This window comes from Peromyscus californicus, unplaced genomic scaffold (assembly GCF_007827085.1).
Source record: "Peromyscus californicus insignis strain IS unplaced genomic scaffold, ASM782708v3 Scaffold_8__1_contigs__length_139910024, whole genome shotgun sequence".
In the NCBI taxonomy this organism is placed as follows: Eukaryota; Metazoa; Chordata; class Mammalia; order Rodentia; family Cricetidae; genus Peromyscus; species Peromyscus californicus.
The window spans coordinates 36,510,709-36,529,714 of record NW_026294606.1 but is presented as its reverse complement, the minus strand read 5'-3'; the positions used below and the strand labels follow the sequence as shown (position 1 = coordinate 36,529,714).

Below are 19,006 nucleotides of genomic sequence, written 5' to 3'. Positions count from 1 at the left end.
TTCTCAGGGATAAGACTTCCACATAAAATCCATCTTGAGTCCACTGAGTCCTGTGTAAAAAGTGTGCAGTTTCTTAGACAATATGGACTTAACTTCAATATCTGTGCAGTATTAAAAATAAAAGCAGTAGTGTGTATTGTTGTGGGAGGCTCCTGAACTCCTCGGACCAACAGACTAGATGATATGATGGTGAATGGAGAAAAATGAGGGAGGCTTTAATTGGGAAGGGTGGCATAGGCCATACATAATGAAAGAGAGGGAGTAGGAATAAACAACACTGAACGTGCTTGAGAAAGTAATAGAGAATCCTACTATTTTATATTTATCTAAAATTACATAGAATACATAATATTATCCACATATTTTTAATAAATTCATATCAGCTGACATGATTATTATCTTCCCCAAATCAATAAACTACCCAATAAAATATATTACCTTGAGATTTTAAAACAGTACAGAAAATGTTTGACTACAAACATGGTATTTCTCAGTTTTACTGACAACTGTTTTCTGCCATGCTTCTCTGAATTCTTTTCTCAACATCAACTTAGGTGCTACCATACATTCTTTTCACTCCCTGTCCAACAGGTCCTATTTGGTTTAGTTTAAATTTCATTTCATTTAGGTTATTTAATACATTTCTCTTGTCTTGTTCTCAACTCAAGTTACACCCCAAGGAAGACAGAGATGATCAATCCCCGCACTACCTCTGGACTTGCATTCCTTTGATGGTGACAGAATGGGATGGAAGATTAAAACAATCCTCAGTTCACTCATTTGCTTGGTGAAATCAAGCATATATTACTGACAAGATCTCAATTCGAATTTCCTGTAACTGGCAACTGTCTTTCTTATGGAGCACACTACTGTTTTCTCAAGAAACTTACCAACTGGAACATGTTAATGTATAGTGTCTTTGTCAGTAGAAATGCCTAGCTCAATTCCCTTATTTACTCTGCAATCCTACCACGTGTTTCTCCTTTGCAGTTTTTATTGTTGTTCTTTTCTGGAAGAAACTCTACTAGAGAAAAGTGACTCAAAAAGTGCTATCCACTAACTGACACAGGAGTCTCATGCATCCAGACCACACCAGCAGTGGAGTCAACAACATTCAATCACTGCATAACTTTTCCTGATATCTCTACCACTTTCTGTCCCTTCCTGTTCATGTAGATTCATAGTAGATGAGAAAATAAAAAAAAAACATACATTTTAATAAATAATACTGGAAGAATATCATCAAGTGAAATCAGTCCATGTCTCTATTGAGCCAGCCACAAGAAGAAATTAAGCCATGCACTTCTAAGTTTTCTCAACTTTCTCTAAGAATTCCTCATAGCTCTTGTTATTGTTTGGAAATAGGGTATCCACAAGTAGCTTGTGCTTTAAAAGCTTTGTCCACAACCTGTGAATTGATAGAAATTTTACAAGAAAGAGCATGATGGAAGGGGTCCTGGTAACTGGGATGTGACTGAATTCTTGAAACACTCTCTCTCTCTCTCTCTCTCTCTCTCTCTCTCTCTCTCTCTCTCTCTCTCTCTATCTGCCTCTTCATATTTCTCCTCCATATTGTCTCAGTATTGTCTGCTATGTTGCCATTGTACCAATACAGCCCATTAATTAGTCATAAGCCTCTGAAATAGTTTCCTTTTTAATATTATTTTTCCAATATTTTGTCATAGCAATGGATAGCTAACTAATCGTACATTGTTTCCTTATTTACCACTTAACCTACCTGTTATTGTCACTTCTTGTCTCACATTTGGCAGCTGGTCAGTCAAACACTAATGAAATGAATTCTTTTGAAACCTGTTTCTAAAATGTTGTTCTTATTTCAAGATTGATGTAATTCAAGAGATATTTTCCTAGCATAATAACTCTTCCCTAACACCTTCCCATAATGCCCAGTAAGCAGCGAGATACACCTTTTCTGTATGAAAATCTTTTGCCACAGTCATGACCAGTGTGTATAGAAAGACCAACAAGAAACACCAGCAATCAATGATCTAAGAAACACTTCATCCACACATGGGAGTGGTACTTCTTTTGACACAGATCAGATCACTACATGCCTAAGCACCATGAGAGAAGATGGGTAAATAGAACACCGTGGACTTTAAGAAAAACAGTTATGTAAGAACTGCTTGTAGAAGCTTATCCAGCTCCAGGGTTTAAAATAATTTCTGAATTTACTACTCAGAGATACACATTTCACTTAATTGCCCCAAGTTGCAATGTTTGATTACAGCAAATTTTTTGAGTACTATCTTATAAATGTTCAACTAGGTTAGCATAATAGATTTTTTTTTTGGGGGGGGGGTGGAGGTTGAGACAGAGTTTCTCTCTGTAATAGCCCAGGCTGTCATAGAACTTGCTCTATAGACCAACCTGGCTTCAAACTCATAGAGATCTACCTGTCTCTGTCTCCCCAGTGCTGGGATTAAAGGCATGTGCCACCACCACCACCACAACCCAGCACAATAGATTTAACAATTGTTTTTAAATGTATTCCATGATCATGCTGAAAAAATGAAAAGGAAAAAATCTTAACCTTGTCAGATTAAGTGAATAACACTTCACCAACAATCACCACTAACCTATCAAATCCCCAAACTTAATAGATCAGCCCAAGTAGTGGGTTCTTGACCACTTAATGAACATGTATATCCTTGCCAACTTACTGAGGCACTTCTACAGTCGTTGGGTCCAAATTGAGGAGCAAAAAGGCAAACACACCTGAACTCATTAAACACAAATTCTAACTGGAAAAGACAGATGACACAAACAAAACACATGTACAGTGTGAAGCAGATGAGCAGGACACCTATGCTATGGAAAGGAAGAATTGGCAGAGTCCTCTGAAAGGCTCAGGAAGAGGACATGCTGGGGAAGGGGATTCATGTGAAGTTCAAGTCAGAACTCAAGGAAAAAGGTAAGCCTCATTTCCTGTGTTAATTCAGACTACAATGTCCTCTGTTGGATTGCAAATCCAGCTTTTGTCTTGTCCATCAGGATTTATGTCCCTCCTACATGATTTCAAACAATGCTTCCAAGAAGAAACTAACCTTTAAATGTATGGTTCCCTTCATGTTGATCTGAAGAAGAGGTTTCCAATTACTCAAACTCCTTTCAGTTGAACTGATACGGCTGATGAATAATTGTGTAGTAAACCCCTGAAAATTCACTACATCTTGATTACAGTAATATAAATTTATTTTTAGATTTCATAAAACTAAAACTAGTTTTGCTCACTAACTGCTACCAATACTCACCACTGTAACTTACATTGTAATACACCATTTCTGCATTTTGTATCTTAAAATTTATGCAAAGTTTGAGTAAGAAACATGCTATATTAGTAATAGAAAGTGCTATTCTAAAAGGGGAGAGGAAGAAGGGAAAGGGAGAAGAGAGAAGGAAATAGAAAAACAAAATATACATTAAAATTGTACATGCAAAAATTATCTCAGATATGGTTTCATATAAGGCAAGTATCAGTCATGCCTAGAACTTCAGATTTCCAGATATTTAAGGATGAATACCATGATAAGTTTGAGAGAAGCCTGGCTATGTTGTGAGTTCAAGACCAATTTGTCTTAATAGGAAAAAAAAGACCTCTGAAAAACAAACAGAAAGACACAAACCACAAAAGAGGAGAATAAAAATATTTACACCATTAAAACTAGAGATGCAAAAGAATAATAATTTCGCTGATCAATAATTCTCTTAAAGAAAAGCAACAACAACAAAACACCAGAATAAACATGGGTTGATGTTCAAATACTGTTAAAGATTCAAGGGGCAAGTTAAGATTTCCATTGACATTCTGCATGAAGTGAATCCTATCATGTAAGCATGAGTCAGTTCTGGGGAGGTTTTGGTTTAGTAATATGTGCTGCTTAATGGAGATTTCTTTCCAAAGTTCCAATGTGAGGTAGGAGGCTTACTTGCAAAAGCAGGAGTGCCTTTAAGTGTGAATGTGAGGTTGGGAGGTAGCCAAGCCTCAGTTGTGTTTGAAGATGATTTGCCATTGTTGTTCCCAATCCTGAATGCTACAGTCTTCTGACAGGGTGGGTCTCCTATCAGATCACTGCACATTTGGGGCCAGATACCATGGCAATGGCATTTAGAGTGCAGATCTCTGGACTCACACACTGTTGGTCTGGGGAACCACTATGTAAATGAATTTCTAAGGGAATTGTTGATTTGCATCGTTCTTTATCAGTCAGTAGTATGGACAGATAAATGCACAAAAATGACACCTGAATATTTACAATGACAGAGACAGCACTCTTTGATTAAAGAAAAAAAAAACCATTTCACCCAGAATTCTCTTAACTAATCCCTTTAGATAAAACAGTTAAAGAGTTGCTTATGGTTACAAACATCACTGCACAAATACTAAAATTGGTTCAAATACAAATGTAAGCAGGCAAGTTTCCTAAATTCTGGGTACCTGAATTTCAAATTTTTCAGGAAGGCAGTATCTCAACTGCCATTCCAACCTCAGATGGTTGAGACAAGACACCTAACATCATCTGATATGGCAAAGTCACCCAAGGTGAATCCCCATGGCTTTCACACCACAAAGAGACAAAGAATGAACCAAAATTTAAAGACAGGAAATCCAATATGGGCTATGCACAGCAACCAAGCATGCAAATGCTCTTTCTACCCAAGAATATTTAAATTTTCATGTCACATAACCAATAGTTCTATTCAACAATACTTTCAAACATCCCTGAATGCAAATGTGCCAATGTCTGTGCTGTGAGCAAGCAAGAACATCCAAGGGAAGTACTAACAAAGGACAATATGCTGAATCTTAGAACTCCAGGGAATTTTAAGATAAAAAGAGAGCAATCCAACCTAAGAATTGTAGATGAGCCAGGGATTCCCACTGAACTTTCTACTGCACAGAAAGAAGTTCTCAGGAGTAGAAACTTACTGGGGCAGATCCATAGAAGGGTGTAATGTTCATGGCATGCAAGAGCATTGAAGGAGACCTGCAAACCCTATGTTTAAAAGTAGCTGCAGATAACATAAAAATGGAGAATACTTCAATTCCTTGCAAGACTTTAAAACCAAAAACTGCTGGACTATAGACAACAGTAGATGGATAAGTACAGAGAAGTGAAGATGAAAATGGTTGAAACTGTCCTAAGTGTGGACAATAATCCCTTCCCCGAAGAGTACACCGTGTATAATTCTGTCTTGAACATAAAATGCTGCACAAAATTTTTTAACAGTATCTGCTTCACACAACATTTGCAGAGTTTGGCTTGACAAAGGAGAATTGTTAGGAAAACATGGTTGTCCAGAAATTAATCTGTGGAGACTATATACCCAACACAGGCCCTTTTAGAAAACATTCATTGCAGATGAACAGCTCATGAACACATGGACAAAAGTCAGTTGCACATGATTATACCAGTGGATGATTGAATGGGAGTGGATACTTTTTGATCTGTAGCTAGTCCACATACCAATTGACCTAAGTCATATTGGTAAATATATAGCATAGAGTCAGCAAGGTCAAATTTGACAGCACCTGAAGAATATCCATAGATTATATATTGCTAAACTAAGTAGGATCTAATATTCACATTAATGTACCCAACTATGCTCTTCAGAAGAAACAACTGATAGGAGAATGAGACCTGTTCATACTTTAGCAAACTCTCATAAAAATTTGGTTTAGAATACACCTAGATGCAAAATTCATTTGCTGTTTTACACTCGTGCTTTAACTAGGACTTCAGTGAGACTACTCACCTCCAAAACTCTCGTGCAAAGTTGACATCTACCTGATGTAGTCATTTATCAGTGTATCAGGAGAAAATTGATAGATTAGCGGCTGAAGACAGCTATTAAAGAGGTGGAAAGATGTTACACATGCTTGCGGGAAAGGTGCAGCTCTAAGTTTTCTTTCAAAGAAAAAGTGCAAATGCCTGAGAACATGTTACCTCACTGTGATTTGGTGGACAACGGGGTCTCTAAGAACACTTACAGCATTGAGGCTGTTGCAACAACAGCTGGACATGTGTCAGTAGGAATTGATTTAACACAATTGATGAAGACACTTCATTCTCTGGTTCCATGACGTGGAAAAATCAAGCTGTTGTTAAACTGGAAACTTTCTCTGCCCTTACTGGCTGGCAGTCACAGTTCCAAAGCTGCCAAGGAATGTACTTGGCTCAGAATTGATGACAATGGGAGAAATCAGTTAAATATTAATGCCAGGAACAAGCACAGCAAGGCATATCTATCCAAACAAATTGTGATATAATTATTCTGGTGACAATCAACAACTTTCTGATTTTATTTAATGCCACTCCTACAGGAGGAAACCCATTATATATATAATGTTTAAAGCCCTAGGTAGGGTTACACTTACTCTCCTGCTTCAGGGAATGTTAACAGTGCCACCAGCATTATCATAGACCTGCTGTATCTGTTTCTGCCATTTATAGGGTATGGCTACAGGGTATGTCTATAAGGTACAGATAAAGGACATATATCACCAAAATTTAAAGACAGGAAATCCAATATGGGCTATGCACAGCAACCAAGCATGCAAATGCTCTTTCTACCCAAGAATATTTAAATTTTCATGTCACATAACCAATAGAGCAACCAATGGTGATATATAGTGTGTGTGTGTGTGTGTGTGTGTGTGTGTGTGTGTGTGTGTTTATGGCAAAAATGTGTATCGTATCTTATATTGTTGCAAACTACACTAAGAAATCATTCTCCTTTCCTTATTAAATGGATGTAACATGCCTGACAAACTGCTTTCTAAAGACTTCTGACAAACTGCCTTCTAAAGACTTCTGTTTAGGTCCAGTTTGCCCAGAGACAAATTTTACAGTAGTTGTTGATTACAGACAAAAGCATAATGCCCAGTTAAACTATACATAATAAGTGAATGATATTGTTCCATAGTGGCCCAAAATTCAGTAAAATTCATATACATATCTCAACTTCTTCAGAATCAGAAAATGTAAAATGTTACAGAATGAATGCAAGAGTCTGAGGAAAGAGGCCATGTAGAGAAGGACAGCAATTTACACCTGGCCTGACGTGATCAGCATCACTGGTCATGGAGTAAAGAAGGTTTCTGCTTTGTAGGTCTTGAAGTAAGTTCATACCCTGTAGCCATACCCTTTATCTGTACCTTATAGACATACCCTGTAGCCATACCCTATAAATGGCAGAAACAGATACAGCAGGTCTATGATAATGCTGGTGGCACTGTTAACATTCCCTGAAGCAGGAGAGTAAGTGTAACCCTACCTAGGGCTTTAAACATTATTTCCTTCCTACTCTAGTATTTAGTGGCCTTGGGGCAATCTGCCAGAGTATATAGAAGGTAGAAAGTAAACTGAGACCAGGACTCCAGTGCAGCAGCATTCTTCAGAGGCCTACCTACCATCATGGAAGTTTTCTGAGATGTGGGTGTCTTTGAGTCGACCTTGCTTCTGTAATTAAGCTCTCACTAATGCTATTCTAAGTAAATCTGATCAATCCATCAGTTCTCTGAGGCTTATTAGATGGTATTATTTCCTTAGAATCCTATCTTGTGTACCTGCTTTTAACAGACATATTTAATTGAAAAGTAAAACAACAAAAAGCTTAGGGAAAAATTGCAATCTAGAAAGAACTGTTTAGGAGCAAAGTAGACCATTTAGAACAGTTTTTAAACATGGGAATTCTCTCTCCTTGAGACAAGGAGCAATTTCTAAGATGATTCAACATGATATTTGAACTAAAGGAAGCAAAAGACAGTGAAAGTCCCATGATGCAGTTGAAGTTTGTAATTCTAGTTCTGGAGGTAAAAACAGCTCCTTGATTTTGGCAAACTGGCTATCCCAGTCTATTTAGCAAATTCAAGCCAATAACATATTCAATTTCAAAAAATAAAAAATATCACACACACACACAAGCACACAAGTGAAGGGACATTATCTTGACATCTAATAGTTTTAAACACCATGTGGTGTTTAAAAATCTCAAGTGCTAGGGCAGTTCCTAGAGGAAGAAAAAATACAGTATAATTGATGTTCTGGATAATAAGAAAAGGAATGTACTGTGAATACTAGAGTCGATGTGTTCAAGTTGTCATGACTCTAGAAAGAAAAAGAAAGTGTTTTCTTGATTTCTGCATCTTAATCATGAGTTTTCCCACTTGAATCAACCTTCTAACATACAGTACTGAAGCCTCAAATTGATAATAATAGCAGGTACCTGTCTTACACTCTTTGTCAGTCTGGGGTAAACTGAATGACACTACCAGGTTAATTATTGCTGGTGCTAAAGTCCTTAGATGACACTGGGAAGAAAGAGAATTCATGACAGCCATGGATTTTATAAAATGGAGAACAGAGTATTTGCCTGTTTTACTTCATTTAGATTATTAGAATTACTCAGCTGAAAATAGATATCACACATATACCTACATACATTTATATATATGTATACCCAGAAAAATATATATTTATGCACGTAGATATAAATTTTTATGCACACAAATAAAGTATGGAGCCATCATCAAGTTTATGGGAAATGAAAGTCTATGAATTATATATTAATGGCTTTATTATGTCAGCAAATATTTTTAGCTATATTGTACACTACAAAATGTTTGGATTCATTTACTTATGAGAGTTGAACTTAGGGGGTCTTCAGTCAGAAAACTTTAACATTGGCCTGGTATATTCTGGACTCATGCTTAGTGCATAATGAAAGTTTTATGGAATTTAGATTTCTGAAAATGACATTTTTATTTCAGAAATTATTTAGGAACACCATCAAGAAATGTAAAAAAGTTTTTATATATCCCGCTTCTTTTGTGTTAAGAGTGAAACTGTTGACATGAGATCTGTCTGTTTAATTAGCAAATTAGAGAGGATTCCAACAGTAATCATTGTCAAAAGTGTAAAGATGATTGTTTTACAGAGCAAGGAATGTAGATAGAATTATGATTACTAGGGCTTCTGTGCTGATGTGTAAAGTTGATGCTTTAAAAGCAGCAACATCTGCAGAACTGAGTCTCAGCATCACAGATGGGGGTCTCTGCCACACAGATACTCAAGAGAGCCCAGGCGTGTAATACACATCCATGGGGGTGGAGAGTACTTAATGTTGGCATTCTGCCTCAGCACCTATTAATAAGACTTGGCAAAAATCATATAACCTTGTAAGATTCTCTTTCATCAGTACAGTTTGATGATATTACATAGGCCCACTCTACTCATAGGTTATTGTAAAGCTCAACTTCACAGAAGACACTATCTGAGGCCTTGGTAAAATAACAGTACATGGCTTTATTGTGAGTTAACAAATCCAGCATACAGTATGCTTTCGAGACTTGATTTTCTTTACTCTTAGTATTAGACACCAGGCAATTGTGTGTTTACACTTATCAGTCATAGAGATACAACAAACAGATAAAGTGTGCTGTCCTTGTCAAAATTCAAACACTGTATGCTGACTTAGAGACAAAGTCTTGGAGAACCAGACCACTGAATATCAGTGTAAATTCACAACCTTAAAGTGTCAGTGGTGATATTTTTATTAAGAAATTTTTTATTCATTTTACATACAAATCACAGATCCCCCTGTTCCTCCCCGTCCTGCCCCTCCAGTCTCCCCTCCCCAACCCCCCCTCCATTCCCTTCTACAAGAAGGTAAGGCCTCCCATAGTGAGTCAGCAGAGCCTGGTGCATTCAGTAGAGGTGTGTTCAAGCCCTTCCCCCTGCCTCAAGGCTGTGGTGAATGATTTTCAAAGGCTCTCTCAGAAGGCCATTCTAGATGCTTTAAGTTCTCTCCACAGACTTAGATGTTTGTAGGAAGGGGCTGTGGTTCTCTGGGTTTCAGGCCCTGAGCCTCAGCTGCATGGAGGAATTCAACACCCAAGACTTCTCCATGTTAGAAGAGGGGTAGGAAAATGTGCCATCGAGTGGAGAGTACAATGAAAATGATGTCAATGAGTTAGTGAAGGAAGAGGAAAAGGATGGTGAAGAGCTGGCTGAGAAAACCCAAAGGAAAAGAATGTAGGCTCAGAAAATTTCAGACTAGAAGAGAAAAAAAAAAGTGATCTCTTATTTAATCCATCCCTGGTGCATGAGCAGGCTTCTTGGAACCCACTTCTATGATGGGACACCTTGCACAGCCTTGCGGCAGGCAGAGGGGCTTGGACCTGCCTCTACTAAATATACCTCCCCATGGGAGGCCTTATCTTCTTATAGGAGGGAATAGGGGTTGGGTTGTGAGGGGGAGGCTGAGGGCCAGAAGAGGGAAGAGGGAGATCTTTGGTATGTAAAATGAATAATTTTTTTTAATGAAAAAAAGGGGGTCTCTTGTAAGATGAGAAAATCTGGAGGTAGTAACAGTAAGATGACAAGGAAGAAGGAGGCTTTGGGCCAGGGAATTCAAGGAAGAAGAAGGAAGATAGACTGTGGCCCAGTTTCCTTAATGCAGCGGAACTGAAGGGAAAAGCCGGCCTAGTTCACAAGGAAGCAGAGGAAACTAGAGACAAGTTTAAATAAACTGGGGTCAAAGCAGATTATCTAGAGGACCCTGGGCAAACGGAAAGGGTGAAAATCCACCCAAGTGTTTGACTGCTGGTGAAGCAGTGAGAGTGACTAAGGAAGTGAGTGCTGCAGGCAAATCTCCAGCAAGATGAGACAGAAAAACCAAAGGCTGGTGTCTCTCCAGCTGTCATCACTCTCTGCTAGATGGATACACAAAGGTCAAGTGGTGTGAACAGCCATTTGGAAGAAAAATGGAGCCCAAAACAAAACAAACAAAAAAATAAAACAAAACAGAAAATGAACACCCTTGACAAGTCTGAATAGGACTGGGAGAGCTTCAAAGAGGAAGAAAGGATTGGAAAAGAACTGGCCATCCATATCTGAGGGCAAGAAGGTACATTGAACAGAAAGATTTCTGGATCTAATGGACCACATGCAGTTAGAAATTAGCGGAGGTCTCAGGCTGAGCAAAATGAAACCTTGACACTTTGGGTAATGGCTTCATCTTGTTGACCATGGGGATTCTTCTGTGTGTCTGTGAAGTAGCTCCAGTGTTCATCATGCTCTCCAGGGAAGCTGTTTTTCTACATCGAAGTTTCATGTATGTATCTTCATCTCACCTAGTGTCTGTTTTGATAGCAATCCAAAAAGTTGGAAATAACCAACTTCTTTATATAGCTATGTAAATTAATTGTTTAATTGAATCTTTCAGTAGTAGATATTTATTTACTAGTACAGATATTCAAGGACACCGGGCAGAGATTGTATTAATGCTGATAACTTCTGATGAAAAAAATCTCATCCTAGCTTCTGTTTCTATATAGCAGGGACACTCCTGATGCTATTGGTCTTGAACCTCTTCCTGTGGGAGAATGTGGCCTCTCTTCCTATGCATGCCAGGTTGACTGGCCATGGTGAGATGTCTCCAAAGGACCTTCTTGATCGTGCCATAAGACTCTCAAAATATCAGAGAGCTCCCTGCAGAAATGCACAGGATATTTGTAAGTACCTCACTTACATTTGGCTCCTTTACAAAGCAGACCTCCAAGCCAGCAGTTGCAGAGTTCTATAGTTTACCGGGAAGCATGCTGCAGCACAATTAGGTAATACATGCCATCAGCAAAAGAAAGCAGCTTTAATGGAGTAGGGGAACAATCACAGAAGAGTTTCTTGAAATCTCAAAGAAAATAGTAAGGGGCAGAACTGTTTGGGAGGATAGATGGAGGTGGGTTGGGGTAGGAAATGATTACAGAATTGATATGGAAAAAGTAGGTGAAAAGATCAGTTTGAGGACATCAGGATCTTCATAACCCACTGTGGTAATATTTTATTTGTGTACACCAATAAAGCTTATCTGGGGAACAGAGCAAAAAGCCAGCCACTATATTAAATATAAAGGTCAGGCAGTGGTAGCACACACCTTTAATCCTATCACTGGGGAGGCAGAGATCCTTCTGGATCTCTGTGAGTGTGGTGATATTATGTTCCCCAAAATATTGTGCACCCTAATAAACTTATCTGGGGTCAGAGAACAGAACAGCCACTAGATATAGAGGCCAGAAAATGGTGGCACACATGCCTTTAATCCTAGTATTCCAGAGGCAGAGATCTGCCTGTATCTCTGTGAGTTCAAGCCACACTGGAAACAGCCAGGCATGGTAACAAGAGCCTTTATTCCCAGGAAGTGATGGCAGGAAGCAGAATGGTATTTAAGGCGTGAGGATGAGGAACTAGAACCTGGTTAAGCTTTGAGGCTTTTGAGCAGGAATTCAGCTGTGATCCCTTTGGATGAGAACTCAGAGGCATCCAGTCTGAGGAAACGGGATCAGCTGAGGAATTGACGAGGTGAGGAAACTGTGGCTTGTTCTGCTTCTCTGATCTTCCAGCATTCACCCCAATACCTGGCTCCAGGTTTGTTTTTATTGATAAGACCTTTTAAGATTCATGCTACACGTGAGTTCAAGGCCACACTAGGAACAGAGCCAGGTGTAGTGGCACACACCTTTAATTGCAGCACTTGAGATCTCATGTCTTTGTTGGGAAGGACACACACCTTTAATCCCAGGAAGTGATGGCAGGAAGCAGAAAGGTATATAAGGTGTGAGGACCAGGAACTAGAAGCTTTTAAGCAGTTTAACTGAGGCCCTCATGGGTGAGGACTCAGAGGCTTTCAGTCTGAGGATTCCTAGAAACAGGATTGACTGAAGAGTTGTCAGGGTGAGGTTGACTGTGGCTTGTTCTGCTTCTCTGATCTTTCAGCATTCACCCCATTATCTGGCTCTGGGATTTTTATTATAAGACCTTCTAAGATTTGTGTTACAACCCACAGAAAGCTAGAACTGATAACATAAGTCTGTAAGGCCAGCACTACCACAGTGAGATGGGATATTGTAACAGGTTGATCCATGGCAGTGGCAGTCCAGCCAGCTTGCTGTGTGGTACAGCAGAGAAAAAGAGATGGTGTCTCAAAGAAGATAGAAAGCAGGGACCAATGCCAGGCTATGGTGGTGCACATCTTTAATCCCAGCACTTTGGAGGCAGAGCCAGGCAGATCTCTGTGAGTTCAAGGCCAGCCTGGGCTAGAGAGCAAGATCCAGGACAGGCTCCAAAACTATGTGGAGAAACCCTGTCTCGAAAAATCAAAGAAAGAAAGAAAGAAAGAAAAAAAGAAAGAAAGAAAGAAAGAAAGAAAGAAAGAAAGAAAGAAAGAAAGAAAGAAAGAAAGCAGGGACCAAAACCTAAGCATAATCTCTGACCTCCCTGTCCCAACCCCACACACAAAGGTTGTATACATATATATGTGTGTGTGTATGTGTGTGTGTGTGTGTGTGTGTGTGTGTGTGTGTGTGTGTGTGTGTATGTGTGCGTGTGTAATATAGCTGGAAGTTTTTCCATGTTCTGCCCAGTCTGCAGCTGCTCAGACTCAAGTAAACACACAGAGGCTTATATTAATTAAAACTGCTCGGCTATTAGCTCAGGCCTACCACTGACTAGCTCTTACACTTAAACTCAGCCCATTTCTGTTGATCTATATGTCACCACATGTTCTTTACCTGTCTTTACCTGTATGTCATTACAGGCTGCTCCCTGGACGTGAGCTGGCATCTCCTGACTCAGCCTTTCTCTTGCCAGAATTCTCCCTGTCTGCTTATCTTACTTATACTTCCTGCCTGGCTATTGGCCAATCAGCATTTTATTTATCAACCAATCAGAACAACACACATTCACAGCATACAGAAGGACCATCCCACAACAATATAAAACAAATGTATATAACAAATGTATCAGTATTCTGGTTATGGATTAACTTACTCATGTCCGAATTAAAATGGATTTTTTTTCCAGTAAGAGGATGTGCAATATACACCAGGCCAGTAGTTCCCTGAAAGAGACCTTACTGGCTGCCACATCTACCTTTGCTCCTTTGATACCTAAGGAAGGAGCCCACAGATCCCAGTGAGTACAGCTTATGCTTTATGCTGAAGAACTAAGCAGGTCACTGACTTGGCCACACTGAAGGTGGTTATGGGTAAGATAATTGTTATGGCAATCACACATGCAGAAGAATGAAAGAGGAAGGATTAATCAAAGAAAAGTCACATTGTACAGTTGATATATTGTAAGTAAAACCAAAGATTAAATAATATTTAATAGAACTATAAATTGTGCATGCAGGGGAACTATTTTACCAATGCCTATATCTAGGATTATAGTTGTTATTTTGTAGGATACTTTAAACTGAATTGCACACATGCTTAAACATATTTGTATTTATGTATAGGAAATGTAAATACAGTTTCATTAATTATATATATGAAATGCTCCTGTGTTTGCTGCTTTGCATATTACTAATCACAAAAACAACTCCTCTTGACTTTCAAGATCGTCCTGGTTTCGTCTAACCTGCATGTCCATCCCTCGATAAATTATTGGTCTTCTCCTAAGCTTTAACTAAAAGTCAGCTGCACAAGAAGTTCCTGTAAGACACTGCAGTTGTCAGGATACAACTATATATCAGTTGTAACAACAAGGTTCATGTATCAAATCACTTTCAATTTATAATCATTATATTTCCTCCTTTCTGGTTCCCTGCTTTAACCAAACACATCTGTAGTTTATTCCATATCACAATGTGAAAATGTTGAAAATTAGTGGATCAATGGAATCCAATCTTGTCTTTGTTTCCATTACCAAGAGGATAAGCATCAGACAGCAGCACAACAGCATTTTATTCAGAGATGAGTTTCTTATATGTCCTTGGCAGTAAGCACACACTGGGAAATCACATTTTCTTGTGCTTTCCATCAATCCACTTATTAAAGGCAATGCTGTTCAACTTTTCTCCACTGTACATGGTCACACTAAGGCTGTCCAGAGAGGTAAGAGATATGACTCACATAGCATGAGCAAAACACATATATAAAGGCCTAGCTGTCTTCATTGAATTTTTGTTCCACTGTGTTAAGGTAAACAAAAAAATCATAAATGAATATATCAATGAAGAATATGTTTTACTATAAAAGCATTCCCATGGGAAAAGCATTTGGACCACTTGCCACTGAAATGCAGTGCTGGTAGCAATCTTATATGAATCAGGTTCTATGACCACTTACTCATTTCCTGGGAAGGCTTGCTTACTTGCTGAGAAACAAACAAACAAACAAAAAATCATCAAAGACTATTGCTTATACAGGGTGGACAGATGGTAGAATTTCAAAAGGAAAAAGAAATATTATAAAACATATTTATCATAAGAAAAGGTAGCTAGTCAAATAAGACATACTTCGTGTTATTCAATCACACTGTAGACAAATGACTGAACTTTGAAATTTCCATAACAACTGACATCTACATAAATATAATAAATGGATATTTTAGTCCAGTTTCTTAGAGCATATACCACATGGGCTAACTATTCTATATTTCACCAATTTGATACAGTTTTTTAATTACAGATATTTAGTATATATTCCTTCTGAACGAGATGATCAGTATGTTGGGATCTTGGAAAAGCCCTCTGCACTACATAGCAAATGAACTAAGTCATATGGAAGAAGTCCCTAATGATATATCAAGAGCCAAAGACATTGAAGCAAAAATCAAAGAACTTACAGAGGCTCTTAAGAGGATAGTGAGCAAGGTATGTAGTCTTCTTATGTTCCTTTGCTTTTCTAATTCATCAGAGATGTGACCACTGTAGTAAGAAACAAATGCAGAAATACCTTATTTTAAATAGCAAAACGTAATCATCTAGTATAATACACAGCCTCTTTACTAAAGCTTTCCTGGCAGTGCTATCCATCTCTAGAATGCTTTACATATCAGGAGTCTCAATACAAAATAGATGCTCTTCATAGTCCTTTAAGCAACTACATTTCCTTGGCAGGGGGAAAGACTCCTGCCATAACCAAATCTCCCATCACAACCACCCCTGGACTATCTGCACCTGAAAACATCATGTGCAGTCCTCACCAAATCTGAGTTTTCCGTTCCGTGTATTATGTTGACAAAAGATTTAGTTGAAAAGTACTGAAGAGCAATGGTTCCCTTCACAATCAGGTAAGCATAGTCTGGGCCATTGCTGAGGGCATATTTAAATTCCCTCAGGAGTGAACTGACATTGTCCCATGGTAAAGTCCATGTCTATAAGCAAGTAGCATCCTCCTATTTTTCTGTCTGCCTTGTATGTGGAAACATCCTTATTCTGGTGTATACTGTATACATAAAATGTATCCAAGAATCTCTCTTATACAATTTCATGGCTAACACATTCACACTACTCTGGGACAGATACATTAAAATTCATGCCTTTGCCTGAGATTTTACAATTCTAACTTCATCCCAAGAGTTCACTCAACATTTAAAATGAATATCAGCAAGCAAACAATAGTGAATAATAAATGAATGTCTTTTGGTGATTAGATTCATCCTGGATTCCCAGAAAGTTATGTGTACCCATACGGGAATGGACTGGCATCCTTGCAGTCACCTGATGAAGACACTCGCTTTTTTGCTTTGTATAACTTAATTCAGTGCCTGACAAAGGATTCACGTAAGGTTGACTCTTAGGCTCCTCATGTGCCAACTTGTCTACAAAATAGATTGTTAATCTTCCAGCCCTTCAATCTAATTTTGAGTTGTTTTGGGTTAATCTGTCTTGTTTTAAACAATTTTTTAATTTTTAACTTTGAATATATATTTGTCTGTGAGGGATCCTTCATTAAAAATAATAACAGACTCTTTAGACATGTTAATATATAAAAACCAAGTTTGTTGACATTGCATTTTCCCCTGAAATACAAATATATGACTAACAAAGAGATGTAGGTAATATATCACTAGCATAGACACGTAGGTAATAAGTCTTTCTCTGTCCACCAGCCAGCTCCCAAATAATGACATGGAGACTTCTTATTAATTATGAAAGCTCAACCTATATCTTAGGCTTGTTCCTGAATAGTTCTTATAACTTAAGTTAATTTGTTCCTATTCATCTATATTTGTAGATATTACCAGCCCTGATTTCAAGCTCTACTATAGAACTATAGTATTAAAAACAGCTTGGTATTGGCATAAAAACCAACGTGTAAACCAATGGAATTGAATTGAAGACCCTGACAATAATCCACACACTTATGAACACCTGATTATTGACAAGGAAGCCAAAATTGTACAATGAAAAAAAGAAGTCATCTTTAACAAATGGTACTGGCATAACTGGATATCAAAATGTAGAAGACTGCAAATAGATCCATATCTATCACTATGTACAAAACACAAGTCCAAGTGGATCACAGACCTCAACATAAATCCAGTTACACTGAACCTGATGGAAGAGAAAGTAGGAAGTAATTTTGAATGCATTGGCACAGGAGATCACTTCCTAAATATAACACCAATAGCACAGACACTGAGAGCAACAATTAATAAATGGGACCTCTGGCCGGGCGGTGGTGGCGCATGCCTTTAATCCCAGCACTCGGGAGGCAGAGCCAGGTGGATCTCTGTGAGTTCGAGGCCAGCCTGGTCTCCAAAGCGAGTACCAGGAAAGGCGCAAAGCTACACAGAGAAACCCTGTCTCAAAAAACCAAAAAAAATAAAAAATAAAAATAAATGGGACCTCCTGAAAGTGGGAAGCTTCTGCTAGGCAAAGGACATGGTAAATAAGACAAAATGACAGCCTACAGAATGGGAAAAAATCTTCACCAACCCCACATCCAAGAGGGCAGATCTCCAAAATGTATAAGGAATTCAAGAAACTCTACACCAAAATACTGAACAACCCAATTAAAAAAATGTGCTACAGAGCTTAACAGAGAATTCTCAACAGAAGAATCTCAAATGGCCAAAAGACATTTAAGGAATTGCTCAATATCCTTAGTCATCAAGGAAACGCAAATCAAAACAACTCTGAGATACCATCTTACAACTAAGATGGCTAAGATCAAAAACACTAATAACAGCTTATGTTGGACAGGATGCAGAGCAAGTGGAACACTCCTCCACTGTTGGTGGGAGTGCCAACTTGTACAGTCACTTTGGAAATCAGTATGTTGGTTTCTCAGAAAATTTGGAATCAATCTTCCTCAAGACCCAGCTATGCCACTCTTGGGCATATACCCAAGGAATGCTCAATCATACCACAAGGTCACATGCTCAACTATGTTCATAGCAGCATTATTCATAATAGCCAGAACCTGTTAACAACCTAGATGCCCCTCAACTGAAGAATGGCTAAAGAAAACGTAGTACACATACACAATGGAGTACTACTCTGCAATGAAAAACAATGGTATCATGAAATTTGCACCCAAATGGATAGAACTAGTAAATATCATCCTGAGTGAGTAAACCCAGACTCAGAAGGACAAACATGGTATGTACTCACTCATAAGTGTATACTAGATGTAAAGCGAAGGATAACCAGACTAAACCCACAGCTCCAGAGAAGCTATCTAACAAAGAGGACCCTAAGAGGAATGCATGAATCACCCTGAGAAGGGGAAATAGAGTAGCGCTCCATGAGTAAACTGGGGCTGAGGAGAAGAAATGGAGTATGGGAGATGGGGGATGAAAATATGAGGGAACTGGATGGTTGAGCTAGAGCAGGGACTGAGTTGAGGAACAATGATGGAGACACCATGGTGGAGGATGGGGAGAGGCTGGGTTCTGGGGAGGTCTCCAAGAATACACAAGGATGACCCTAGCTTAGACTACTAGCTATAGTGGAAAGGGTGCCTGAACTGGCTTACCCCAGTAATCAGATCAGTGAGTACGTTAATTGTATCATAGAGCCTTCATTCAGTAACAGATGGAAGCAGATGCAGAGATCCACAGCCAAAAACCAGGCTGAGCTCCCGGATTCTATAAGCAAGGGGCATCAAGATCATGGTGGGGAAACCTACAGAGACAACCAAACCAAACCAGTGGAAACTCATGAACTTTAGGCCAACCGCTGTGGAGCCTCC

General features: G+C 38.7%; 2 pseudogenes; both read left to right on the top strand.

Moving 5' to 3' along the window:
* Window positions 1–10,018: 10,018 nt before the first annotated feature.
* LOC128103863 (prolactin-6A1-like) lies at window positions 10,019–16,647 on the top strand (annotated as a pseudogene).
* LOC128103650 (craniofacial development protein 1-like) lies at window positions 10,554–11,022 on the top strand (annotated as a pseudogene).
* Window positions 16,648–19,006: the final 2,359 nt, after the last annotated feature.